Source organism: Macaca thibetana, chromosome 2 (assembly GCF_024542745.1).
Source record: "Macaca thibetana thibetana isolate TM-01 chromosome 2, ASM2454274v1, whole genome shotgun sequence".
NCBI lineage: Eukaryota > Metazoa > Chordata > Mammalia > Primates > Cercopithecidae > Macaca > Macaca thibetana.
This window is the reverse complement of record NC_065579.1, coordinates 138,966,099-138,993,162: the sequence shown is the minus strand read 5'-3', so window position 1 is coordinate 138,993,162 and position 27,064 is coordinate 138,966,099. Positions and strand designations below refer to the sequence as shown.

The following is a 27,064-nucleotide window of genomic DNA, read 5'->3' as shown; positions in this document are numbered from 1 at the left end:
TTAAGAATTTCTTAAGAATCTACTGAGATTCAAGACAGCTTTTCACATTTTGAATTCCAACTCTTCCTACATCTGAATATGAAAGTAAAAAGGAAATCTAGTAGCAACCCATTTGTTCTTGTACCAATATTCAAAAACATCCTAGGCATAACCACTTTGTGATTGTTTTTCTAGAAAATTTCAAACTTAATACTTAGCTATTATTTGAGCACACATACTAATTCCTTAGAAAACTACAGAGATAAAATCTGACATAAAACTTCCAGGTCTCGGCCAGGCGCGGTGGCTCACGCCTGTAATTCCAGCACTTTGGGAGGCCACGGCAGGCAGATGACGAGGTCGAGTTTGAAATCATCCTGGACAAAATGGTGAAACCCCATCTCTACTAAAAATACAAAAATTAGCTGGGTGTGGTGACGGGCGCCTGTAGTCCTAGCTACTAGAGAGGCTGAGGCAGGAGAATCACCTGAATGCAGGAGGCGGAGGTTGCAGTGAGAAGAGATCACGCCACTGCACTCCAGCCTGGGAGACAGAGCCAGACTCTGTCTCAAAAAACAAACAAATAAAAAAATGAAACTCCTAGGTCTCCGCTGTATATTCTTTCCTGAACTGCAGCCAGTCAGGGATAAAGGAAGTCCCAAACTGATTGAAAGGCAAGGTATTATGTTTGGAAGAGGCTAATTAACTTAAGAAAATACACACACACACACACACACACACACACACACACACACACACGCTAGAATTTACAATCACTCCAGCAAGGGATAACATCTGAAAAACATTCATCCTCTTCCTTTATCTGTGTTCCAGATCCAGAAGGCCCATGCAATTCTAGGCAAAGAATCCCAGAGAAAAAAGATCAAAACTACAGATGGGCAGCAATAAAGTCAGGGGGAGAGAGAAAGGCAGATTATATCAGTGGAAGGCTCCTTAAATAAGGTCTGATATTTATAAGATACCTTTCCAGAAATTCAACCATATCATAAAATGTTACCTATTGCATACTGAATACACTATTACATTAATTAATCTATTTGCTTCCTCAATCTTCTGTTCAGGATTGCTCTCCAGAATCTGTATAGACTTCTTTATAATATTAAAATTTCCCTCTTAGTATAAACTCATTATATATCTACGTAGGGTACTCTATTTTTCTGTTGATTGGAAATAGCAGGTGATGATCAGGAGAGGAAATGGGCTCAGAGGGCAAGCAGTACCAACAGGGAAAGACTGAAACATCTGATTATGTTCACTAGTCTGCATTACCAGGACCCATATAGTCAAGTCTACGAATACTTTTATTTTAAAATTTAAAACTTTCTATTATGGGCTGGGCATGGTGGTTCATGTCTGTAATCCCAAAGCTTTGGGAAGCTGAGGCATGAGAATCTCTTGAGGCCAGGAGTTCAAGTCCAGCTGGGCAACATAACAAGATCCTGTTTCAAATAAAGTATGAAAGTAAAATGGTATAAAGAAGTCCATTTATTCATTATCCAGTATCAACAATGACCAACTAATAAGTTGTCTGTTTCATCTATTATCTCCTCTCTATCTAAAGCAAACCCCAGACAACATTTCATTTCATACACAAATATTCTGGCATGTATCTCCAAAAGATAAAGACTTGTTTAAAAAAAAAAATGTGGGCTGGGCATGATGGCTTATGCCTGTAATCCCAGAGCTTTGGGAGGCTGAGGCGTGAGACCACTTGAGGCCAGGAGTTCAATCAAGACCAGCCTGGGCAACACAGTGAGACCCCCACCTGTATGAGCTATTTTTAAAAAAAATTAGCTGGGTGTGGTAGCACATACCTGTAGTCCTAGCTACATTGGAGGCTGAGGTGGGAGGACTGCTTGAGCCCAGTGGTTTAAGGTTAGAATGAACTATGATTGTGCCACTGCACTCTAGCCTGGGCGACAGAGTAGGACCCTATCTCTAAAAAAATAAAAATAAAAATAAAACCCCAAAAACGTGCATTGTAGTTTGATGCTTATTTTTTTTTGGTGGTGGGGGAAGAGGAAAGATAACTTTAGTGTACCATTTTGACCTTTCCTAAAATACTATCTTCTAATCTGAATTCCTTATAGCACTCTATAACCTCACTCTAACCCCAAAGTATTAAAAAACAAAAAACACAAACAACAACAACAACAACAACAAAAAACCTGAACTAATGAACAATCTGGTGTTATGTATATTACTTTGAGGGCACGTAAAGGCAAATGTATCTCAAAATTCTAGAGTTAAACAAAAAAACCACCTGTGACTCTGGTCAGTATACAAATACCCTAAAGCCACATCAAATAATACAATTTCAGGATCCAGTGTTTGTAAAGGACCCTGGATTCTGAAAAGGAGACTTGTTTCCTTAAAACTTTATTAAATTTTTAAATGTGGTTATATTTATATAGTAAGCACTGGTATACTTGTGAAGTCAGAGGCCTCAAATTTTAACTAGATACCAATTATTCCTTTGTTAACAGTTGGTTCTTTTCATATAACCAATGAAGTATTGAAAATCAGGTGTTATTTACAGCATATGAACACTACTAATTCTAAGTAAAGTTCAGACAGACTTTAGAGAACTGATCAAATACTTGTAACAATAACCACTTCCAAAACAAAGGCAGCATTTACTGGATGCTTATGTTGCACCAGCCACTGTTTCTTTAACTACTTTTCATGCATTAGCTCATATAAAGCTTGCATGTTTAGGAGAAAAGTATTATTCCTATTAGGCCAACGAATTAAACTCATCTTGGCCAAAGCCAAAGCAAGAAAAAACCACAGCTAGAATACTCATTCTTAATCACTGTTTCTTCACCTTTGGCATATCTTGATTTAGTATTTTTAAAGACTGTATTAGTTATTAGAAAAGTGACGTATTGCTGAAATATGATAACTTTAAGATACTGTAATTAGGAAGGATAAAATAGATTTAATATTTAACAGGTGCAAGACTTTTAAAGTTTTAATATTTTATTTAAAACACATAAAATCAAATAACTTGGATTTTAAATGACAAAGTTAAAAAATATATGACATCCTTTCTAAATAACACACATTTCAGGTCTAAGGGCAAACCATTCAAGAAATGTTAACTGATGAGCTCTCTACTTCAAGTAACACCAGTGTCCCAAGTGTACCTGAAATTCCCAGACACAAATATGGTCTGGAACTTCAAGAGAGAGAATTTTGGCCAGGCACAGTGGCTCACGCCTGTAATCCCAGCAGTTTGGGAGGCTGAGGTGGGTGGATCACCTGAGGTCAGGGGTTTGAGACCAGCCTGACCAACAAGCAGAAACGCTGTCTCTACTAAAAATACAAAAATTAGCTGGGCATGGTGGCAGGCGCCTGTAGTCCCAGCTACTCAGGAGGCTGTGACAGGAGAATTGCTTCAACCCGGGACACCCAGGTTGCAGTGAGCTGAGATCATGCCACTGCACTCCAGGCTGGGACACACAGCGAGACTCCATCTCAAAAAACAAAAAGAGAATTTTTACTAGAGAAAGAAAGTCTCTTATCTCAAACTGTTTACATTAAGCCAAGAAATTCTGGTTCCAAAAAAAAAAAAAAAAAAAAAAGAACAGAAATTTCCACATTCCTCTTCTACAGTGTGAAAATACTAGTTACTGAAAAATCTAGAAGGAGATAGTTTTAGTAAATGAACTAACCCAAATGCTTCTTGTGCTAAAAGGGGAACTATCGACGAAATATCACTCTGAAAATTTATGATGACTCTGTTGAGTCTAACATATAGGGACAGAGAGAGAACCAGTTGGAAGGCGCTAGGATAGAAGCTCAATTTTTCTGATTATACCCAGCTTTGTAAATTTCACTTACTAACCATTTAACTATTTTACATAATTATAAAACAAAACTTAATCCCTGAAAAATCTGAAAGTAAAATGTAACAAATTAACCTCACTATGTATCAAACTGGTGGCATAACTATAGACAACTATTCTAAGTGGGATTTCAAAATACTGTAATCTGACTGTATACAGTCATGTGCCACACAATGACATTTCAGTCAAGGATGGACCACATATGATAATGATCCCATAAGACTGTAATGGAGCTGCCCTACACAGGTGTACCATTTTTTATCTCTTATATCGTATTTTTGCTTTATCTTTTCCATGTTTAGATACACAAATGCTTGCCACTGTGTTACAACTGCGTATAGTATCCAGTGGTCACATGCTGTACAGATTTGTAGTCTAAGAGCAATGAGCTATACCATGTAGCTTAGGTGTACCATCTAGGTTTATGTTAGTACATTCTAGATGTCCACACAATGATGAAATCACCTGACAACACATTTCTCAGAAAATATCCTCATCAAGTAAGGGATGACTACCACTATCTCTAAAGGGATATACCCTAAGGGCAAAAAGACATGAGAAAACAAAACAAAAAACCACTTTCCAGTAATCATATTGTTCTGTCACTCTAAAACTGTAGTGTGTGTTTTGTGGCACAAAATAAAGATAAATTATATTGGTGTTAGTGAAAACTGAGATTTTGGGCATGGGGAAAGGGAGAAAGATTAGGTTTACATAAACATCATGTAGTACTGAGTTTGAAATGGAGCTTTGCCAATACCAACAACTGATATTTTTAAAAAGAAATAAAACACTTTTAAACTTTGTCCATTGAAAAATCTAGAAACAAGGCCCAATCCAAGAGCAGTGAACACTCCTACCATCCATACTGTGGTTTCTAAGTACCATTTCTCATGAAAAGAACTAAGAGGTTTTTGCCAAAATGGCTGATTCCAGGTTTGGGGCAAAAAATGTACAAAATTATCCTAGAACATCTAGTAATAGTAGGAAGCAAAGAAACAAGTAAGGAAAGCATTAAGAATGAATCAAAAGAATTTAGTAGCCAACAAAGGTAGGACAACCTGAATGTCAAAAATAGCAACTGCCAGAGACTGTAACATATCAAACATATTTAAAACCATGAGTATGCAATAATAATACTTCATTTATGTGTTTAGATGTTGCTAAGTTACCAACCCATTATTCTGAAAATTGATAAATAAGAGGGTAAAAAACCCAAGTGCTTATCTTACCTTCTGTATATAAACTATCTTAGTATAGCCAAATAAAAATGAGGGTGACTATTTCAGACAATAAATGAAGAAGTAATAAAATATCTATTATGAAGTAAATAATGAATATAGGCCGGTGATTCTCAAAAAGTGGTTTGAGAATGCCTGAAGTCCTCTAGATTCTGTCAGAGGGTTATATGAGGTCTTCCATTTTCCAATCAATCATCTGTACGAGGCCAGATTTTCTTCAGTCTTCAACCAAAACAACTTATCACAAGAAATTAAATGCAGGAGTTACGAGAAAGCAGCTGTCTTCTATTAAGTCAGATATTAAAGAGATTTGCAAAAATGTCAAACGACACTTAAAAAATTAGAAATGTAGTTATTTTTATAAAAAATCACATTACTTGTATTAGCAGGCTTTATTATTGTTATTTTAACAATAAATAACTTAAAATTTTTCTCAGTTTTAGTTTCTAATATGGTAAATCTTGACATAATTCACACAAACAAAAGCTCTTCCGGGTCTTCAATTTTTAAGACCACAGAGTTTGATCTAGGCAATGAATAACAGCAGCTGCTTAACATTACATAGACAAGCAGACATTATGTAACTCTTAATGGCAATACACAGTACTATTATAAAATATGCTTGCAATCCATCTAATCACTAATTTACATGAAATACAGGTGGGGGGAGGTTGTTTAATACAGGAATGTGTTAAATGATTATCCAACCTTCAAAATCCAGAGTAGGAACTCTATAAAATAATCAATTTCTTCAACAAGAATCCTACACGGAAAAAACAGAGAGAATCTATAAAGACTCAAACTTATCAATCAATTGCAATGTATGGATCTTATCCTGGTCAAATGGAAACTTTTAAACTAACAGTTTAATAAACTCCAAAGGGAGTCTATTTTTCTATTTTGTAGTATTTGGATTTTTTAATAATAAAAAATTAAAAAATTAATCAAACCCATACCTACCCCTTCCCTTACTACCAACTAATGGGAAAATAAAAAAGACATTCTAAAAACTGCTCATTTGGAAATGGGGGTTCAGAGAGGTCAACAGATAAATTGCAGCACAGGAGACTCCAGAATCAGAAGAGCTCTATCAAGAAAAGCTAGGTTGCTAAGTAGCGACTACAAGTCTCACAATCCTCTGTAATTATGGCGAGTATATAAATTATGGTCCAAATGGAAACATTTTTGAGAGTGAAAGGGGTGCTATTACTAATTATGCTAGGACAGCAGGTATAAACCAGGACTATCCCAAAGAAAGTAAAACATATGGTCACTATCTATAAAAGATTTATTTATTTATTTTGAGACACAGTTTCGCTCTTTTTGCCCAGGCTGGAGTGCAATGGTGCAATCTCAGCTCACTGCAATCTCTGCCACCTGGGTTCAAGAGATTCTCCTGCCTCAGCCTCCTGAGCAGCTGGGATTACAGGCATGCGCCACCATACCTGGCTAATTTTCTATTTTTAGTAGAGATGGGGTTTTTCCTTGTTGGTCAGGCTGGTCTCAAACTCTGGACCTCAGGTGATCTGCCCGCCCTGGCTTCCCAAAGTGCTGGGATTACAGGCATGAGCCACCACACCCAGACAAAAGATTAATTTTAAAATTAATTTTCACAAGAGATATTTGACATAATCCTTTGGGGTAACTATCTGCCATAGAAACATATTCCTAGTATTGAAATGTTTTTTAAAAAATGAGGTGTGCTATAAAAAAAATTGTTTTTCATCTCCCTTGGCTGGCATGGTCATTTCATGAAGTGGGATATGTTTATTTCTCTTGCTGCTCAGTGTACTACTGCAAACTTCCAGCCATTCCTTTTCATACTACTGTTCATGATAAACTGTAAGAGGAAGGTTACACCTACCTAGAGCCTTCCTTCTCTAAAAACACATGTCTTCCCCTGGGACTCCACACATGGCCTAGTAAGAGTGGTATGGCTACAGTAACTTCTTTATTTTTTATTTATTTGAGACACAGTCTTGCTCTGTCTCCCAGGCTGGAATGCAGTGGTGCAATCTTGGCCCACTGCAGCCTCCGCCTCCTAGGGTCAAGCAATTCTTATGCCTAAACCTCCCAAGTAGCTGGGATTACAAGCTCGCACCACCAGGCCCAGCTAATTTTTGTATTTTTAGTAGAGATGGCGTTTCACCATGTTAGTCAGGCTGGTCTCAAACACCTGACCTAAGATGAGCTGCCTGCCTTGGCCTCACAAAGTGCTGAGATTACAAATGTGAGCCGCCAGACCTGGCTGGCTGGCTACAGGAACTTCTGAGATCTATATATGATGTTAGCATAATTTTCACATTTTTGGATTAACAGTAAATATCTGGCTTTAGTACACTTACATAATATGCCACCAATAAGGTGGCTACCTGATTTATATGTGAATATTTTATGCCACTTTGTTTTTAAAGGTTTTTAAATATTGGGTAAACTTTTTCAATAAAAGTAGCCCAAATATTAAAATGTGTAACAATTTGGTATGTAGACCCTATAATATTTAGCTCCATCCTAAAATGTGCATGGACATGTAAACCCACCCTTATTTTGTTCTATTACTAAGTTACGACATTAAAGTTCTATTTGCCACAAATAACACTAAATTTGTCTAGGAAAAAATAACATTTTAAAAAGGACTTCAAAATTTTAGACTTGCTCTTACATTTTCCTCAGATCTATTCTTTTTTAAGGCATTCTACCGAATATATTTCAGAATGTGGGCATAAAGGCATACTTCCATGGGCGTAGTAGTTTGTATCACAGAAACTGGGAAAATAAAAATTAATGCTTTCATACAACATTCTATTGCTACATTCAGCATGTAATCCATCATATTGCTTCAAAGGCCCTTCTCTTCATTCTGTTTTAGGTTAAACTCTTTTGTCTTTAGAACTAAAAGTTTTTTTAAAAATATGCCCTTTAGATTCTACCCCAAATGTTAACATAATAAACACATTTCTTTTTAAAATAACTCTATCTGATTGGGGCTCTTCTCTGTCAATCTGGTTTCTCTTATAAAACAAGTCAACTCTCAACAGCCTACATCAATAAGGAAAAATGTAAAATAAACGCAGAAGTAGTCTGCCAACAGGTCCTTTCAGGTTCTTCCTTCTAAGTAAAACCTTCCTTGGATACCGAGAATACCCAAACAGTTGATTATTAACTGCAGATCATCCTCCTTCACAGAAGCTGTGAAAGTACAAATTGTATGTGTTGTGGCATGTACAGAGGTTGGTGGTAGGAAACAGAATTTTTGAAACATAAGCCAAAGAACGTTAACAGGACACAAAGATGGGGGAGAAAATCCAACAACAAAAACCCCTCTCATACAAAATGACAAACAAGAGGCACAAATGAAAGCAAGGAGATCCACCTGGGCATGTATTAAAATTAACATGTCAACAATATTAAATATGCTAACATGATACTGGAAACCAGATTCAAACCAGATCATAGTATCTAAGAATGATGAAACAATCGTCTTACTATATTCAGCAATGCATATACCTTACTAGATTACTGAGTTTTATTTGAGTCTTCACATTTCAGGAGTGGGGAGGGGAAAATTTCACCATTGAAAGACAATAAAAATAAAAAATAAAATTTCCCCCTTTGTGGGGGTGGTATGGGATAAAAATGGCTTGAAGAACATAAATTATGCAGCTTGAAAAAAGAACTCTGAAACATGAAAAATTTATATTCAAAGAGCTAATTAATTTCACCCCCACTAAGGTAATAGGGTAAACATACATAGAGGTCTAATTTTTTAGCCTTATTTTAGTCATAAATCAGATTTACACAAATCAGTATTTTTCAATACAAACTGCAGATATTATCTACAGAAGACAGTCCACCTTTCTTCAAGCTAATAATACAGTGGCATCTGGTGGTAATAATGACTGTGTGAATGGCCAACGAAAATTAAGTATGCTTAAAACCTTTCTTTCCATAAGGCTGAGAATCTGAAATCGTTTATCAAGAAAGAAAGAAGATACAGAAGTTATAAAATCTCTATCACTAGAGACTTTTAAGAATGTGGCAAATTAGCTTTGTATTTAAGTACATATAAACAAGCCCACAACCTAAGCATAATAAAAATCACATTAGCCCATCCAATTTTCCCCCTTTGTCCTAGTTTCTTTTTGCTGGGAAGAGGCGTTGTGAGATAATAATAGCAGGAAATAAGGTGGAGCAGCTGCACAGGCAAGATGAGGTACAGTGCTTGTGTTTCACCTCCATTCTAGCCCTCTGCTGGCTAAGTCTTAGTGAAAATGAGATTAGCTGTTTGGGGAGCCCTAACAGTTATCAAAACCTTTGGAATCAAAATGTGGTCCCTTACTCTTTCACTTTTGCCAGGAACTTCTTAGGTCCTCTAGCAAGATCCAGGTAATAGGAGCAATGAAGCTACACTGAAGAGATTTCTAATTATCTGGGAAGAGGGAGGATGTAAAGGATGTTTAAAACTGTCTGGTATGGAGACTGGGGCTTGACTACATGGCTTCTATTTTAGTCTCACAAATTTATGGAAATAATCCATGTAAATAAATTATAAAGGGAAGAAATGACTACCCTCAATTTCTGTAGTAATATAAAATATAGCTCACTAGATTTTGTGTTAATGCTGTTGCTATCTTACTGATGAGAAACTTCTAACTAACTGTAATAATAATTAATTACTCAAAATTTATTTTTTAGGTCAAAATACTATATAATTACTGCCAAGACCATGACACATAACAATATAATGTTAAGTAGTAACACATCCAGTTTTCTTTAACAGAGAGAAGTAACACAAAACTTGGTCAGGCTTGCTTAATATTATGTGTATTAAAAGCAGTTTTTTGGTTATTAACTGGTTAAAACATGTCTTTTGCTAATCCATAAATGGAAATTAGCATTCCAGTTCCCTTTATTGTTGTGTGCAGTATAGACAGAAGGGAAAACTTTAAGGCCAGTTTAGTAACATTGCAGTATAGGTGGTACCTCAACCCAAGCAACAGATGTGCTCTTGGAAAACTGTTCAAACCAAATATTTCTAAAAATTAAAGTCTCTTAAAATACATTAAGTATTTTGAAAAACGCTGTCATATATTTCTTCATAAAAGAGAAATTCTATCACAATGCAAATAATTGCCAGCTAATTTGCCTATAAATGAAATTCTTTATTTTTAAAAAAAGAACTGGCACAAAACATTTATTTTAAAAGTAACTAAAAATGTTGTTCAGAACACCGATCCTTTAACATTTTAATGAAAACTTCAACAGGGACCCAAATTTCAAAATATTTCATTATGATTTTGTTTTAAAGGACCAGATAACCGACAGATCTTTTCCAACTCTATGATTCATATTAAGTCTAATAAACTGGATGCAACCATCCCACTTGCATGGGAGCTGAGCATAAATGTATCAAAAGAGGTTGCCTAAACCAAAAGGTTGGGGGGGGAGGGAGGGAGTAATCTCCAGGGAATATCAGGTTCTCCAAGAACTAAGGAAGAGGCTGAAATAAAAAGTAGCCTTTCTTCAGTTAGCATTTTACATGATGGCAACCCAACACATGAAAGCTGTAAGGTGCTCTCCATCTTAATGAAATAAAATTGTAGACAACGACATGCAACTATTTCATAAAGGGAAACAAATTATTCTGCATGTTCAGGTTCAATCCCAACCCAAACACACACATTGTATTACAATGTGTTTTTATTCAGATAGATAAAAAAGATTTATTCTTTTCTATTTCTTAATGAGAATTCAGCTCTAGATCGGGTCTACTAGGGAGGTGACTGGTACTTAGGAGGGTGCAGAGGGTGGGATTTATTTTATTTTAATCTATATGGAGATTTATTTTTTTAAATTTTTCCTTGCTGAGAATGGATCCATACAAGATATTCTGAAACGTATCAAATTTGGGGTTAACAGTATGTGGCTGGCAAAAATTCAATGCTTGAGTGGGAACTAAAAATGATTTCTTTAATTGTATGCCAAACTGAATAATCTCCCAGGGAAAAGAACCTCCTCCTCCTGCCTTTCCTACCTCCTGCCCCTCCCCCACCAACATTGCCTCCCTGCTGTGCAAAGAGCCCTTTGTCCTGCCCCGCACTTATCTAGCTGTTTGGCCATATTGACAGGCCTACTGGAGGCATAATAAGGGAGTCAGTCTGACATAAGCAGCTGGCAATTTGAAACAAAAATCTTCCTTTTCTACTTAGACCAAATCCTGCTGCAGAGGTCTCTGGCTCCTCCCATGATTCCATCTATTTCTCAAACAGAGCAGCAAGAAATTCAGCATTTTTCCCTCCATTAGGTAGCACAAATCAAAAACTTGATTCCCCAGACAGAAATCTATTCTGTATACATTCCTATAGCTACCGCTTTTTGTGATTCATAACATAGGCCAAAAGTGTACACGTAACTAACATGGCTAAGGCAATGCTTCTTATTACTTCAAATTGCCATGAAAGCTCTGGGAATCATTATACCACAAGGAATCCAGAAGAGCACAGAAGAGAAAGCAGCAGCCCAACCAAAGCAACAGACATGAGCATCAGGCAAAACTGGCCTGATATAAAAACTTAGTGTTTTAAAAATACTAAGATATTATTCCAAGAAGCAGAAAATTCCTTTCCCTGTCTTCATATCAAACATACTTAATGTGACCTTACATTAAGTAAGCTATTCCCTCAGGTATTCAGCAAACAAAATCAATATGATGGAATAACCGAGCGAGGCACGATGGGATTACAAATTCCTTGCTCAGTAGGGTACATAGAAAGCAGACTGAGCTTACCTTCATTGTTTGTTTATTATATCCTATAGTTCCCTTCACTAAGTGTTAAAGACTCTGAACGCATTTTGTCCTAGGGTAAGGGAATTCTCCAACGTAATGCTTTCTAAGAGCACCTCCCCTCAGAGTTACTGGGTATCTTATGCACTTCATAATTAAAGATACAATAAAACAGTTTTCCTAAGACTTAACAAAATGTATACAGGTAAGTGAAGGAAACTGTATTCTCTCCATCTTTCATGAACTTCTCAGAATCCCAACCACAAGAGAAATCAATCACTCTACCACATATTTTGGAATTTTTGGCAGTAAGGAATGGTACCAATCCCTGCCCATCATAGGTACATTACACTTATTTTCTAAAGAGTACCTTTGAAAAAACATTTTTAATTACAAATGACTACCAATTATATTACCAAATACACTTTACACATTTTGCACAAAGTTTTATGCCTCAAACAAAACATACTATCTAGAAGTTCCAGTTTTCAAAACTTGAAATACAATTTTTATAAATAAAATTCACTGCTAGACCTAACTTCAAATTAAACTGATGAATCACCAGAGTTCAGCCAAAAATTATTTTTAATATGTTATTTTATTCATGATCCAGTTTCCCTCTGATAAAATGTATTCAATAGTCATTGACTGCTGTTAACTACGGCCTAATTTTTCATAAGTTATTTCAATATGGAAAGGATAAAGCAAAAGTAATGATCTGCAAATTTGTACTTTGCACTTTATTATTTCCCCATTCAAAGGTAAAAATGAAACAGTCATTCTCCCCAGAAAAGCCAGAATAATTTCAGAAAGTCAGTACCTGGACAGAAAACAGTATCAAAAGATATAAAAAAGTTTTCAAGGGTATTACTTAAGTAAATCCTTCTATGAAAAGGCCCTGTATGATCCTCTAGAAAATGATTATATCAAGAGCACAAAAGGTTCCAAACAACAGGAAATTCGAGTGAAAAAGCAATTATTTTATATGGCAACTTAAGCCACATAGTAAAAAACTGCAGACATTTTTATCTTAAACCCTAAGTATGTCAAACAGCCAGTATACATGAAATCATATTTATCTGCTATTGCATCTTATCTATGTGATAGTAATAAGAATTGGAACCTCCTAAAACAGTATCCATTAAAGGTTCTGTTTCACTGGTCTGCTTTTATTACTGGGAAAACAACATGAGCCACATTTGTGAATGACAAAACTCATTTCCATTCTTTTTGGTTCTCTGCCACAAATGCCAGAGTCATACTACAAATTATAGATGTTTATGAGATTTAAGTACATTTACACAAAAATGAACAAATCAAAATTCTGAGGAGAAAAAAGTATAGGATACATTAGTCTTGGGGGAGAAAAACAGCACACATGCATATGTCCAGTATCGCATATAATTGGTGGTGGTGGTTCTCCTTCAAGCTTTTCCACGCTCAGATTGTTTTGCTTAATCAGAGATCATCCTAATGTTCAAGAGTTGTGGGGGAGGGGAGATCACCTAAGGGGCTCAGAGGCCATCTTCTCAGTATCCTGAACTAGACTTATTCGATTTCTGCATATTTCTTCTGGTGTGTCCTACATTTCAGATGGATTACGGCCAAAGACATATATTTGTGATGTCAGAAGGCTATATCCAACAAGTATATAATGAATCAATCTTATAAGTCAAACTCCAAAGAAAATATCTAATCCGGAGAAGTTTATTACTAATACACAAATTAAGAAGAAATATTTATTTAGAAACCACTCCAAAATGGCACCTTTTTTTTAGAGTTTAAGAGTCCAAGCTTAGTAAAATGTTTAGCAAATCATCTATAAGGTAAATACGGTTTAATAGAAAGGAGACACATAACAAAATAATAAGAATTGATTCTATGATTAAAGAGATGGAGGAAAACATGATATGTCAGTTGCAGGAAAAAAATTCCTGTTATTTTCTTCCCATTGTGGTTATCAGAAAGATCCTTAAAATTATTACTTGGGTTTTTTAACTGATTCAAAAATTAAAACTCTAATGGAACTTTTAGTCCTATCCAAGCACAAATATCTAGATAAAAAACAAATATCTGCCAAAAAACAAAAACCAAATCAAACAAAAAAAGTGGATCTTTATGATCCACTTTCCAGATGCCAATACCCATAAATGGGTAGGAGGTTATGAATTGCTAATTCCCATCTCCCCACCAATAAAAAGCAAACCAGCTCAGCAGTGAAAATTCCCAGAAAAGCAAGGTTTCTTCTTAGTCCTGAAGCAGCCATCGCCTAAGTGCTGCTCCCTGCAGCCAGCAGCATTAATGGACGCTGCACTGCTGTCCTTCCCTGGAGACAGCAGCCAGCACTACTCAAGCTTCTCACGTAGCAACCAGAGCTCCAGAGCCAGCAGCTGCTGCTGCCTTGTATACTCACCCCTGTGATCCAACCCAAAGGAACAACCTTCTCTTTACCCCACCCCCACTCCTTACACACACTTTTTTTTTTTTTTTTGAACCAGTGCTCCATGCCAGAAGGGCTGGAATTATGCTTTTAGAAAGAAACAATCCTAAGGTCACCCTTTTAAACCAAGGCCTTTTATTAGAAAAATCAACATTTACCAAATTCTAAATATCCATTTTAATTAAGCCAGCAGTTTAGAAGTGAAGATTAAGCTTTCGTCTTTTGCAAGCCAATTTCCCAAGCACTCTACAGTCTAATTTAAATTTGCAGCTAGAAACAGAGCCTTGTGTCATGTCCTACCAAAGGGCATAATTCATTTTTCTACACATAATGACAGTCTGAGTAAACCTTAAAGACTCTAATCCCATAACAGGCCAGAATTTTTGGCTACAGAAGAGAACTAATGATCCTGAGAAAACTGGAAGAAATCCAATAGAAAAAAAAAATGCCCTATGTCCTCCATGGAGTCCAGAAACCTCTGCTTATGTGAGTATTCTCTGCTTTAGTCCTAGCTCAGATCCCACACATCTAAAATTACCACTTACAACTTTCTGTGACCTAAAAACAATAATAAAAAAATTAACAACCAAAAAATAATTTCAAATAGGGAGTACACACTCTCCTGAAAAGCTCAGCACACTCCACTCAGCTGGATCCTCCCCAATCACAAGTATAGCTATGTAACATCTGCCCAACAAAGAAATGTAAATATGACCTTGGTCACAAATATGTCATCTAAAAACAACTTGTTTAGTCAAGTCATGAAGGGAATTAGCAGAGAACTTGGGGATTCGTTCAGTACCTATGTGCACGAAGGAAATTGGAGAAATGAACTTAAATATAGACAAAGCCCAGTGGAACCCAGAGGTCTGGGAAAGAAATGAGTTACTGGTGAATACATTGCACAAGTAACATGAGAAAGCAGAAAATGCAGGTCATACACGCACCTCTGAACCAGACCAGCAGAGCTGGCTGCAGCATCCGTATCCGAGAGAAAGACCACTGACGCCCAATAAGTGAGACATGCAAGGGCTCTATAGAATCAATTAGCATAGAAGGGGCTTTCCCAACAGTTAAACTTTCCCTCTCACGCGATTTACCTACTTGAACCAGGGCTCTTTCCTACCCTCCTCTTTACATTCCCGACTTACAAGCAGAGGAAAAGAGAATTGATAAAGGGTAAAATTTTCTGCCTTTGAAGATATTCTCACAAGATCGCTCTCCACGCCCAAGGCAAGTAAAACGACACAATCTGGCTCAACTCCAGGCTCGAACCCTACACATTCAATGAGGCTATCTCAGACACGCTGGGGCACACGCCACGGGGAGCCAGAGAACGTGTGGTGGGGGTGGCGAAGGTAATGCCTTTGGGAAGCAGCCATCTGAGGTGGGAAGCCAGCAAACGAGAGGGAAGGCGTCCAGGAAGATTACGGAGGGGAGATCGCGGCCCCCAGAGCGATCAGAGTTGTCTGTCACAAGGCCGCGAGAACGGGGGTAGGGAGTGGGGGATCGGGGAGAGAAAAAAAGTATGCCTGTGTATTTCGAGCGGAGGGCAGCGAGAGGCCTCTCCTCAAGAGAAAGGTAAACGTAGAGTAGGCAGTTCCCAGGAAAGGGGGTGAAGAGGCGTGGGGGGAGGGGAAGCGTCCTGACCCAGGAAAGACATGAAAAGGGGAGTTGGGTCGCCTAGGTTAGACGGGGCCTCTCTCCCTGGGAAAATGGGGTGCTGCAACGGTGTGTGCGAGGCGGCGAGGGGGATGAGAAGGGGCAGCATCCTCCTGCTAAGAGCTTGGGGAGGGCCAGGCCCACGACCCAAGGAGAGCGAGCGCGGGGAGATGGAGGAGGTGACCCTTCCCACCCCTGGGGCCCGATCGTGAGGTTCGGTCTCTTTTCTGTCGGACCCTTACCTTGTCCCAGGCGCTACCGGGGCCTGGGCCCGGGCTGCGGCGCACGGCACTCCCGGGAGGCGGCAGGACTCGAGTTAGGCCCAACGCGGCGCCACGGCGTTTCCTGGCCGGGAATGGCCCGTACCCGTGAGGTGGGGGTGGGGGGCAGAAAGGCGGAGCGAGCCAAAGGCGGGGAGGGGGGAGGGCCAGGGAAAGAGGGGGGCCGGCACTACAGTGTTGGCGGACTGGCGGGACTGGGGCTGCGTGAGTCTCTGAGCGCAGGCGGGCGGCGGCCGCCCCTCCCCCGGCAGCGGCGGCGGCGGCGGCGGCAGCTCACTCAGCCCGCTGCCCGAGCGGAAACGCCACTGACCGCACGGGGATTCCCAGCGCCGGCGCCAGGGGCACCCGGGACACGCCCCCTCCCGCCGCGCCATTGGCCTCTCCGCCCACCGCCCCGCACCCATTGGCCCACTCGCCGCCAATCAGCGGAAGCCGCCGGGGCCGCCTAGAGAAGAGGCTGTGCTCTGGGGCTCCGGCTCCTCAGAGAGCCTCGGCTAGGTAGGGGAGCGGAACTCTGGTGGAAGGGGAGGTGCGGTGTACTGGGGGGGATGGGTGGCTGGGGTGACCGTCTGGTGGCTTGCGGGGGTTGCCTTTCCCGTGGGAAGTCGGGAACATAATGTTTGTTACCTCGGGAGGGAAAGGGGTGGTTGGATGCAGGCGGGAGGGAGGCCCGCCCTGCGGCAACCGGAGGGGGAGGGAGAAGGGAGCGGAAAATGCTCGAAACCGGACGGAGCCATTGCTCTCGCAGAGGGAGGAGCGCTTCCGGCTTGCCGCTTGTCGCTGATTGGCCATTTCTCCTCCCGCCGTGTGTGAAAACACAAATGGCGTATTCTGGTTGGAGTAAAGCGCCTGTCAGTTACAGAGTCGGGAGTGCGCAGCCGCCTGGTGACGCTCGCGATGCCCCCTGGGTGGGGCGGGTAGGTAGGTGGGGTGGGGTGATGCTGGGTGTGCGGGCGCGGCCGGCCTCCCGCGGCTTGAGGGGAGGGTCAGTGAAATTGGGCTCCGGCGCGGGCGTCCTTCCACCCTCCCCTTCCTTCGGGGGAGTCGGTTTACCCGCCGCCTGCTTGCTTTCGACACTTGATTGGCTGCCGATGCTGTGGGAGCGGGCCTTTGCTACTGGCTCGAGTCTCACATGAGCGAAACCACTGCGCGGGGCGCAGGGGTGGCGGGGGAGGCGGGCGTTGGTACGGTCCTCCCTGAGGCCCAGCGCCGCAGTGTCTGGCCCCGCGCCCCTGCGCAACGTGGCAGGAAGCGCGCGCTGGAAACGGGGGCGGGCTGCCGGCCGAGACTTCTGGATTGCGACGGTGGCGGCTCCGCCCTGGGTTCCCACCGCCTGAAGGGCGAGACAAGCCAGACATGCTACAGGCACTCGTGGGGGTTGGGGAGGAGCAGGGGTCGGTCCGGCTGGTTTGTGGGTGGGAGGCGCATGTTCTCCAAAAACCGGCGCGAGCTGCAATCCTGAGGGAGCTGCGGTGGAGGAGGCGGAGAAAAGGCCGCACCCTTCTGGGCAGGGGGAGGGGAGTGCCGCAATACCTTTATGGGAGTTCTGTGCTGCCTCCCGTCTTGTAAGGACCGCCCTGGGCCTGGAAGAAGCCCTCCCTCCTCTCTCCGCCCGCGTGATCTCGTCATCGCCTCCATGTCGAGTCGCTTCTCGATTATGGGCGGGATTCTTTTGCCTAGGCTTAAGGGGCTAACTTGGTACCTGGGCGTTGCCCTGCAGGGGAGTGAGCAGGTGTAAGATTTGAGGGGCGAGTCCGATTAGTTATCTTCCCACGGACTTGAGTTGGTGTCGAGGTTATTGTAATGAGGGTGGGGTAGGGAAATAGAGCCTAGTCATTCACCTGGGGCTGATTTTATGCAACTAGAGTGCAGATTATCACTACTTATCATTTTTGGAGTATTTTTCTAGAGATAGACGTAGATTAAAGCATGATCACCTAAGTTTTATGCCATTTGAGACCCTTGCTGCACCCCCAAAGTGTAGCATCAGATTAAATCTTAATAGAAAAATTTTAGCCTTTGCTTGAGAAACCAGTGCTTCCCTCCCTCCACCTTCCCCCAGGCTCTCTCCCCCTTTGCATCCGTACCAGGCATCTTAGCAACTCTCACTCATACTTGATCCCATTTTCCATTTGTTGTACTTGCTCATCCAGTATTCAGACATAGCACTAGCTTTCTCCCTCTCTTGATCTTGGGTAGCCTGGTGACTCACGAAACCAGACAGATTGGTTCCACCACAAATTAAGGCTTGAGCTGGGGCCTTACTCTTACCCAGCAGTGCTTTTATTCCTCCCTAGTTCTCGTTCTTTAAGTGTTTACCTGGATTTTCATTTTATCCTTTTTCCTTAGCTGGGATTCTATCCCTGACCCTCTTCACAGTCCAGGTGATCTTGACTACTGCTTTACAGAGAATTGGACCTGAGGTTAGGCAACATCTCCCTTTCTCTTCCTCTAAATACCTTTCGAGGCATCCCTTTATTTCTGTTCTCAACAGTTAGTAACTGAGCTCAGATGCCTGTGTGACAGCTTCCAAATTGCTGTCTCTGTCTTTAGTGTTATATTCTGATCCATCTTACATCTTGTTAGAATGATTGTCCTAAAGGAAGATAGAACGTGAAAATGACAGATGAAACTCCATTACTGGCTTGTACTGTTTACAGCAAGTTGTCTAACCCGCGGGGTGCATGGGACCCAGGACAGCTTTGAATGCAGCCCAAGACAAATTTGTAAACTTTCTTAAAATGTTAGATTTGTTTGCGGGGTGTTTTTGTTTTGTTTTTTGGTGGTGGTGGTGTTTTTTTGTTTCTTTTTTTCTCATCAGCTATCCTGTATGTGTGGCCCAGGGAAGCCAAAAGATTGGACACCCCTGGTTTACAGGATGAATTCTGTCCTCGTGAATGTGATGCATAAGGTCCCCGGATAGACTTACCTCAATTTAACAGCTTTTTCATTTTTCACTATTTTCCACATATTACACGCACAAACATGACCTCTCTCCTGAAGTCACATGGAATGAATTGCAGTTACCCAAATCATAGACATTGTCATGTATCTTTGTGAAGTGGTTCTTTCTGGAATGCTACCCTTGCTGCTTTTAATCCTGCAGATTCAAATGTCATCTCCCCTTTGGTCATGCCTTCCATGGTCTGTTGTTCTATGAGCCAAACTCCCCTATTAAAAAAGGAGTTTTCTCCTGACTCCTGAGCAGTTTGTACTGCGTGGCTCATAGTACTTCTCGGGTTGTTGTCATTGCTGATTTAAACTATCTTAACTATTCTGAGCTTTTTGAAGGAACAGTGTCTTGTGTCTTGTACTCCTGAGCTCCTAGTATACTCTGGTGTCTAGCGAACCCTAAGTAAGTGGACTGAAGCGACATGTAAATGTCTTTATGGTTTGACATTTTATTCATCTTGAGCATTGGAAAAGTGGCTGGCATGACTGAAGAACTGAATTTTATCTAATTTAAATTGCAACTGTGGACAATGTAGCTGTAGCCCCAGACTTATTCTGTGGATTACAGAATACATGGACATTGATTGTTTCTTTGTATTGAGCAATAAGGAAATAAAAGCTGAAGCTCTCTGGCCTATTAAATTTTATTTAACTACTTGTTTTGTTTTATTTTTTTATATATTTAGCTGAAAGCTAAGTCCAACAAACCATTTTTAAAGATGTGCCTGCCTTGGACAACAGTGAAAGCAAGTGTTAATGAGTTTGGATTTCAAAAAAAAATGCATAATGAATTTTAGGGAGGTGAGATTCCATTAAACTGTTACAGGAGCTACATAGTTAAATATATCAGAACTTAAATGAAGAATAGGTCTGTATGATATAAATGCATCCAGCCTAAATTTCTGTCCTACAAGTTTTTACTTCTTGGAAACACTTGATTGGAGGAGCTCTAAGCATCATATCTTGAGTTACAGAAAACAATCACAAAGTAAGTTTTATCTGAGGAATTATAATACCAACATTTTAACACCAAATGCTTTTTATATGCTAATATAGTATCTTATACATTTTAATTATTATTTTTTTTTTTTTTTTTTTTGAGATGGAGTCTTAGTGCCACCCAGTCTGGATTGCAGTGGTGTAATCATGGTTTACGCAGCCTTAACTTCCTGGGCTCAAGTGATCCTCCTGCCTCAGCCGCCTGAGTAGCTGGGACTACAGGCATATGCTTCCATGCCCAGCTAATTTTTTTGTGTTTTTTTGTAGAGATGGCGTTTTGCTGTGCTGTGCAGGTTAGAACTCCTGGGCTCAAGTGATCTTCCTGCCTAAGCTTCCCAAAGTCCTGGGATTACAGGCGTGAGCCACCGCCCTGGGCCATTAAATATACTTTTAAAAATACATTTAAAAAATACATTTTAAAGTTTCTCTTTAGAAAATAAGACCCTTAGGTCAGCGGTCTTCAAACCACCTGTGTGCTGAGAGTTCTCTTAATGCAGATTCTCAGACCACCCAAAAATTCTGAATTCTTTTGGGGAAGGTGGAACCCCATAGAACAGGCAGTATAATTCAGTATCTTTTCAAGTTGATTTGCTGACTCGGATATGCCTATTTACCTGCCAAAAATGATTACAATTTCAGAGAAACTCTTCTCAATTGTACAGTATGTGTCCCTCAATTTTTCCTCAATGAACTGTTTTTTCCTCCTGAAAAACAACAATGGGAATTTTGAGAGGCAAGAGGAATAGTAATATTTTTGGAAACTTGCAGGTCAGGTTTTCCTTTTAAAAGGAATGTTGAAATACATTTTTTTGAACAAGAGAAGTTCACCTTATTTGTGTTTCTCCTGCTTAATTGCAATCCTTAAGGAAAGTGATTTGTTTTTCAGTGCCTAAGCACAGAGCTGGGAGCTCAATAAATGTTAGTTTTGTTGGTTTATGTGTGAAATTGATTCTTCAGTAATAGTTAAGCTCACAAAACATATAAACAAGGCTACTTTTTGGGAGAGACTTCAGGGTCACATTTAACCTGTGTCTCCTAATATTCTATTCATAGAGGAAACTGATGCCTCGTGGTCTCTGAAAACATCTATCCCACCATTCAGTTCTTTGGGTTTCCTGTATTAACCATTGCAGTTATCCTTTTCCTGTGCTTTACTTCCTTGGGCTTTTTGTTTAAATTAACCAGCTACCTATCTCCTTTTCAAGTAGTTACATACTACTTCTTACCCTTGTAAGACAGATTTATTAAGTATATTACACACTTGTACTTGCATGAGAAAGCTGGTGAAAGTTTAGTGAGGGCTAGTGTGTGTGTGTTAGATTTGCAAAATTTAAACTAGATAGGTTACTTCCATATATTTTTTGTGAATGGAGGTTTGGCATAATTATATAATTCTGGTTTGCAACACTCTAGTTTGACTATTAGGTTAATTGTAGAGCACCTTGTTAGGTCACAAATCCAGAAGTCTGGTACTGGACTTGCAGGTTGCTTTCTTAGTGGCATATTAGTTTATATTAGAGGACATACTTCTCAAGAAGACTTCTTATCCGTGACTCTCTCTTCTTGAGATTGGATAATATATTGGATTATTAAAGTGTTAGTACTGAATCAAATAGTTTTATCTAGACTAGGGTTAATCCTGATGAATTGTTTCTGCTTCTGTTATGCAGTGTATCTTCTTGGTGACAAAGACTTTCTGCCTCTGATTTTTATCTTAGTCATGGTTACATTTAATAATCCTGCTTTCCAGCTTTTTTCCTAGAGATCAGTCATCAGTGACCTTTTGTTTGTCCTGATACTTTGTCACCTTTTGTTTTCTGGTTTTGGGGTTTTCTTTTTTTTCTTTTTTAAACGTATGTAAAATTGACTTTTCCTGCTGACAATAGTAACATAGTTTCAGATCATGTTTATAGAATGGTTATTTTATCACCTAACTAGTCTCATCTCTGGTGTATGGATTCTGGTAAACTCAGTCAACAGTCTTCATAGCCTTTTCTATTTTTACTGACCTTGATTTAAAATCTAATCTCAGACCTTCAGGTACTGCTTACAAATAATGTAATAATGAGGTGGTACTAATAACAAATAATGGGGCCGGGCGCGGTGGCTCACGCCTGTAATCCCAGCACTTTGGGAGGCCGAGGCGGGCGGATCACAAGGTCAGGAGATCGAGACCACGGTGAAACCCCGTCTCTACTAAAAATACAAAAAATTAGCCGGGCGCGGTTGTGGGCGCCTGTAGTCCCAGCTACTCGGGAGGCTGAGGCAGGAGAATGGCGTGAACCCGGGAGGCGGAGCTTGCAGTGAGCCGAGATCGCGCCACTGCACTCCAGCCTGGGCGACAGAGCGAGACTCAGTCTCAAAAAAAAAAAAAAAAAAGGAAAAGAAAAAAAAAGTTATACTGTGGGTAAAATGCTGTCATGCTATCAAACAGCGTCACATGCTACAGAGAAGTCTTGTGAAAGGAAGTCAGTGTGGCAGACTTCATTGTCTTTTAAGAAATTGCCACAGCTATCCCAATTTTCAACCACCGCCACCACCCTGATGAGTCAGTAGCCATCATTAACATTGATGCAAGACCCTCCACCAGCAAAAAGATTGTTAGCATTTTTTTGGCAGTGACGTATATCAATTACACATAATGCTACTGTACACTTTTAATATAGACTATGGTATAGTGTAAGCATAACTATATGCACTGGGGAACCAACCAATTCATGAGATTCGCTTTATTGCAGTGCTCTGGAATTTAGCCTGCAGTGTTTCTGAGGTATACCTGTGTATTTAGTACGTTCCTTATATATACAACCCCATTTTACAGAGTAGGAAACTAAGGCTTAGAGTTTGAGCAATTTTCCCATAGATACACCAATAAATTGAGGGCTACAGAGACCACTTAATTGGTTCTCTTAACAGTAGTCTAGACACGAGGTAATGAGATTTGGCTTAGGAGTGACAATGGTAAGGAAGTTAAAGGATTCAGGAACCAAATATCAGTTATTGAGAAGAGAGAATGGTCTCAAAACATCACTTCTCAAGGAAGCCGTCTTGATACCCTCACCCCTACTACACTGTATCCTCCATCTGAATGTTTCAAGAACTCTTCTCACAATTGTAAATAATAATTGTATAATTTTGTTTTTTTCCTACTTTAGGTTGCTCCTTGCGGGCAGGACAGTTCTTATGGCTTTATCCGTTGCCTAAGCACAGAGAGGTCTGCGAGATCAAAACTATTGTCATGATAGCAAGATGCCTGCCTTTTTCATTTATTCTGACAGTGTACAGAGGCTGCATGATGTGTGATGACATCCTCATTGATGTTAATGAATGGTGCTGTACTTGAAATTTCTAAGGTGTTGTTAGGTTTAGGTATGTATACTTGTTTTTAGAAATTGTTTTTTTCCCCTTTTCCCATTTTTAGAAATCAACTCACTTTTTAGGTTATGCCTTCAGTAATCTTTGCAACCTCAATATTCTACAATTGTTATTTTAAAATACTGTAGTTTTCTTTGTGCCTAAGCATAAACATAAGTACATTTTGTTGTTTGTTTTGTTTGCAATAGTGGTTTAAATATTTTCCCAGAATATCCAAATTTAAAAATTTTACAACTTTAGAATAACTTTATTCTAAAATATTTATATTTTTCTCATTTAAGAAGGGATCGATGGCTTAAAAAGACTGCTTCTCATTTACTTATCGGCTATACCATCTGTATACTAATAAAAAACAAGATTGATTTGGAAGGACTGACTCAAACTAATGAAAATATGAAACCTGTCATTCTACTTTGGAGATACTTACCTTATCATGTCTGCAGTAGAATAATTTAGTTCTTTTGTCTTTTTTTGGAGATGAGGTCTTGCTGTGTTGCCCAGGCTGTTCACAGGTACCATCATAGTCTACAGCCTGAAACTCCTGGGTTCAAGCGATATTCCTGCCTCAGCCTCCTGAATAGCTGGAGCTATAGGCATGTACCACCAAATCTGGGCTTTAAAAAATTTTTTTTACATAATTTTTTTTGAGACAGGGTCTTGCCATGTTGGGCTAGTCTTCAACTCCTAGCCCTGAGTGATCCTGCCTCCCAAAATGTCGAGTTGTTAAGCGTGAGCCGCCATACCCGGCCAAAAATTTTTTTAGAGATGGGAATGGAATGATTCTGAATAGTGTTGGTGCCACCTATGTTGTGGCATCATTTTGAAACTAATCATTCAGAGTGTTGTTTTTTTTTTTTGGTAAGGTATTATTTTTTAATGCAGGTATGCCACTACTATAAAAAAAAAAAAGTTTTAAAGCTAGAAATGAAAACACTACTTAAGTATCTGTTACTTTGTTATACTCTAGAAACATACACAATAGCTGAGAAACTTTAAAAATCTCACATTGCTGAATGTCTCTGCTGGCTGAAGTGTAAGTAAAAGATCACAGTAGTGCCACTGTTGAGTGGTACAGCAACTTGTCATTAAAGATGTGTGTGCAGACATGAATTCTGAGTTAATATCTCATCTGTAGAAGTATACATTTGTCCCTTGCCTTGGGATTGGTTTCAGGACACCACTCCCCCACCCTTGCTGGCCATTCACCGAGGACACCAAAACCCAAGGATGTTGAAGTCCCTTATATAAAATGGCGCTGTATCTCCATACAACTTACACACATCCTCCCATATACTTTAAATCATTTCCAGATTTTAGATACTTTCATACAATGTGAATGCTATGTAAATAGTTGTTACATTGTGTATTTATATTTGTACTATTGTATTAAATATTCTCAGATATTTTCAAATATTTCAAGTTTGGTTGAATCTGCAGATGCAGAACCTGAGGATATGGAGGGCTGACTGTGCTTATACCTTATAAATGGATGTGTGCGTGAACGTGCCTGGACTTGTTACTTGGCTTGTATTTGCCAGGCATCAGCATCAACTAAAGATACTCTTACGTGAAAGCTTGGCAACAAACACATGTCCTGAAATAATGCAAGTGTAGAATAACTTTTTTAAATCTCACGGTTTATCCTAAACTATATGTTGACATTTGTAAAAGTGGTGATAAGACAACAGTAGGTAAAAGTAAAACTTCAGGCACCTTGGCACAAACTGAGGCAGTGGCATCAAACTATAAGTTATTCTTCACTGCCATGCATTTGTGGTGGGAACCCCCACAAAAGAAAACCAGTTTCACTCAAGAATGTCCTTGTGAAAGCAGTGACATTTTGTTAAATCTAAACCCTTGAGTACGTAACTTTTTGAAATGGTTGTTTCAAGAAAAAGCACTCACCAAAGCTGAATTACCTATTATTTCCTTGGAGCCTAACAACTGACAGCAATTGTTTTCAATGATAAAATCCAAACACTGAGTCAAAATCAGAATTTTGGGAAAACTTGTGTCTAATATCAGGAACTTGTTGACAGCTTCCCAATACTTCATGAGACAGTGATACTGAATATGGTTTTTTTTTTTTTTTTGAGACAGTCTTGCTCTGTTACCCAGACTGGAACGCAGTGGCATGATCTTGGCTCACTGCAACCTCTTCCTCCTGGGTTCAAGCAATTCTGCCTCAGCCTCCTGCATAACTGGGACTACAGGCGCGTACCACCATGCCTGGCTACTAATTTTTGTATTTTTAGTAGAGATGGAGTTTCACCATGTGGTCTTGAACTTCTGACCTCAGTTGATCCACCTTGGGTGTGTTCAAGACACACACCAGGGTGGTCTTGAACTTCTGACCTCAGTTGATCCACCTTGGCCTCCCAAAGTGCTGGAATTACAGGTTTAAGCCACCATGCCCCGCCAATGACATTTTAGGTAGTGTACAATAAAATGGGCCAATATTTGGGAGAGTTACATAACTTAGTGAACTATATTTTCCTAATGAATAATACATGAGATTATAGAAAACTGCAAGTAACATTGTAACCAATTGAATGCAAAAGAAACAAAAATCTAGTTGTCTTCTATTTAAGTCAGACATTTAGGGAAACCGAATTGCCAAAATGTAAAACAATGCACCTATTTCAAAAAATATATACTAAAAATGTTTTAATGCATTTGTTGCTATAATATTTAAATATTTTACTAATATGGTAAAATACTAGTAAAGTGATTTGGGGCCCTCAATCTTTAAGAATGTGAAGGGATTTTCTGAGGCCACAAAGTTTAAGAAATGGCTACTCTAGCATAACACACAAAATAAATATTCACGTACCTGTTGAATGACTTCATCGAGTTACAGTGAATCCCGGTATTAAACCTGTATGGCTGGGATAATGGGCATGCTATGACAGGAAGCCGATTTCCTTAACTTCACCACTGTAACTCATTAACAAACATGTTAGCCTGAGACAAAAGTATTAAGGGGCGACAGGAAAGCCTTTCATAATGTGATACTTTTTTTCACATTATTCAACGTGTTTTAAAATTTGGTATACAGGTCTGTCTATGGTGTTTCTTCTGAACTTTTGCCAGAGTAGAATGGTTTGTGTTTTTCCTCATAGATTTACTCCTCACTAAACTTCATGACATCTAACATGAACTTGTAAAGGCTATGCTTGAAAGTAAGGTTATCTTTTTTCTATGCCTAGGTTATTATTATTATTATTTTTTAGACGGAGTCTCACTCTGTCGCCCAGGCTGGAGTGCAGTGGCTGGATCTCAGATCACTGAAAGTTCCGTCTCCCAGGTTTACGCCATTCTCCTGCCTCAGCCTCAGCCTCGTGGGTAGCTGTGACTACAGGCGCCCGCCACCTCACCTGGCTAGTTTTTTGTATTTTTTAGTAGAGACGGGGTTTCATCGTGTTAGCCAGGATGGTCTCGATCTCCTGACCTTGTGATCCACCCACCTCGGCCTCCCA

At 39.8% G+C, this 27,064-nt stretch overlaps 1 protein-coding gene, 1 long non-coding RNA gene and 1 pseudogene across 18 annotated transcripts in view; 2 read left to right on the top strand and 1 right to left on the bottom strand.

Annotated features, from left to right (window-relative positions):
- SETD5 (SET domain containing 5) overlaps window positions 1-16,514 on the bottom strand; it is an 82,540-nt gene extending 66,026 nt beyond the window's left edge. For 5 of the 14 annotated variants that reach the window (XM_050778595.1, XM_050778603.1, XM_050778597.1 and 2 more), the window contains exon 1: window positions 16,221-16,387. The gene's annotated coding sequence lies outside the window, so the exon portion shown is untranslated. Of the gene's footprint in view, window positions 1-16,220 lie in introns of all 14 variants that reach the window. The other 9 variants (XM_050778599.1, XM_050778605.1, XM_050778604.1 and 6 more) reach the window with 6 other exon arrangements.
- Window positions 16,515-16,692: 178 nt separating this feature from the next.
- LOC126947706 (uncharacterized) overlaps window positions 16,693-27,064 on the top strand; it is a 35,389-nt gene continuing 25,017 nt past the window's right edge. For 2 of the 3 annotated variants that reach the window (XR_007723179.1, XR_007723178.1), the window contains exon 1: window positions 18,996-23,579. This is a non-coding gene — a long non-coding RNA (uncharacterized LOC126947706). Of the gene's footprint in view, window positions 16,758-18,995; window positions 23,580-27,064 lie in introns of those variants that run through there. The other variant, XR_007723180.1, reaches the window with a different exon arrangement.
- On the top strand, window positions 16,775-18,951 carry LOC126947700 (uncharacterized; annotated as a pseudogene). Its single transcript, XR_007723175.1, has one exon. The product of XR_007723175.1 is annotated as an uncharacterized LOC126947700 (transcript).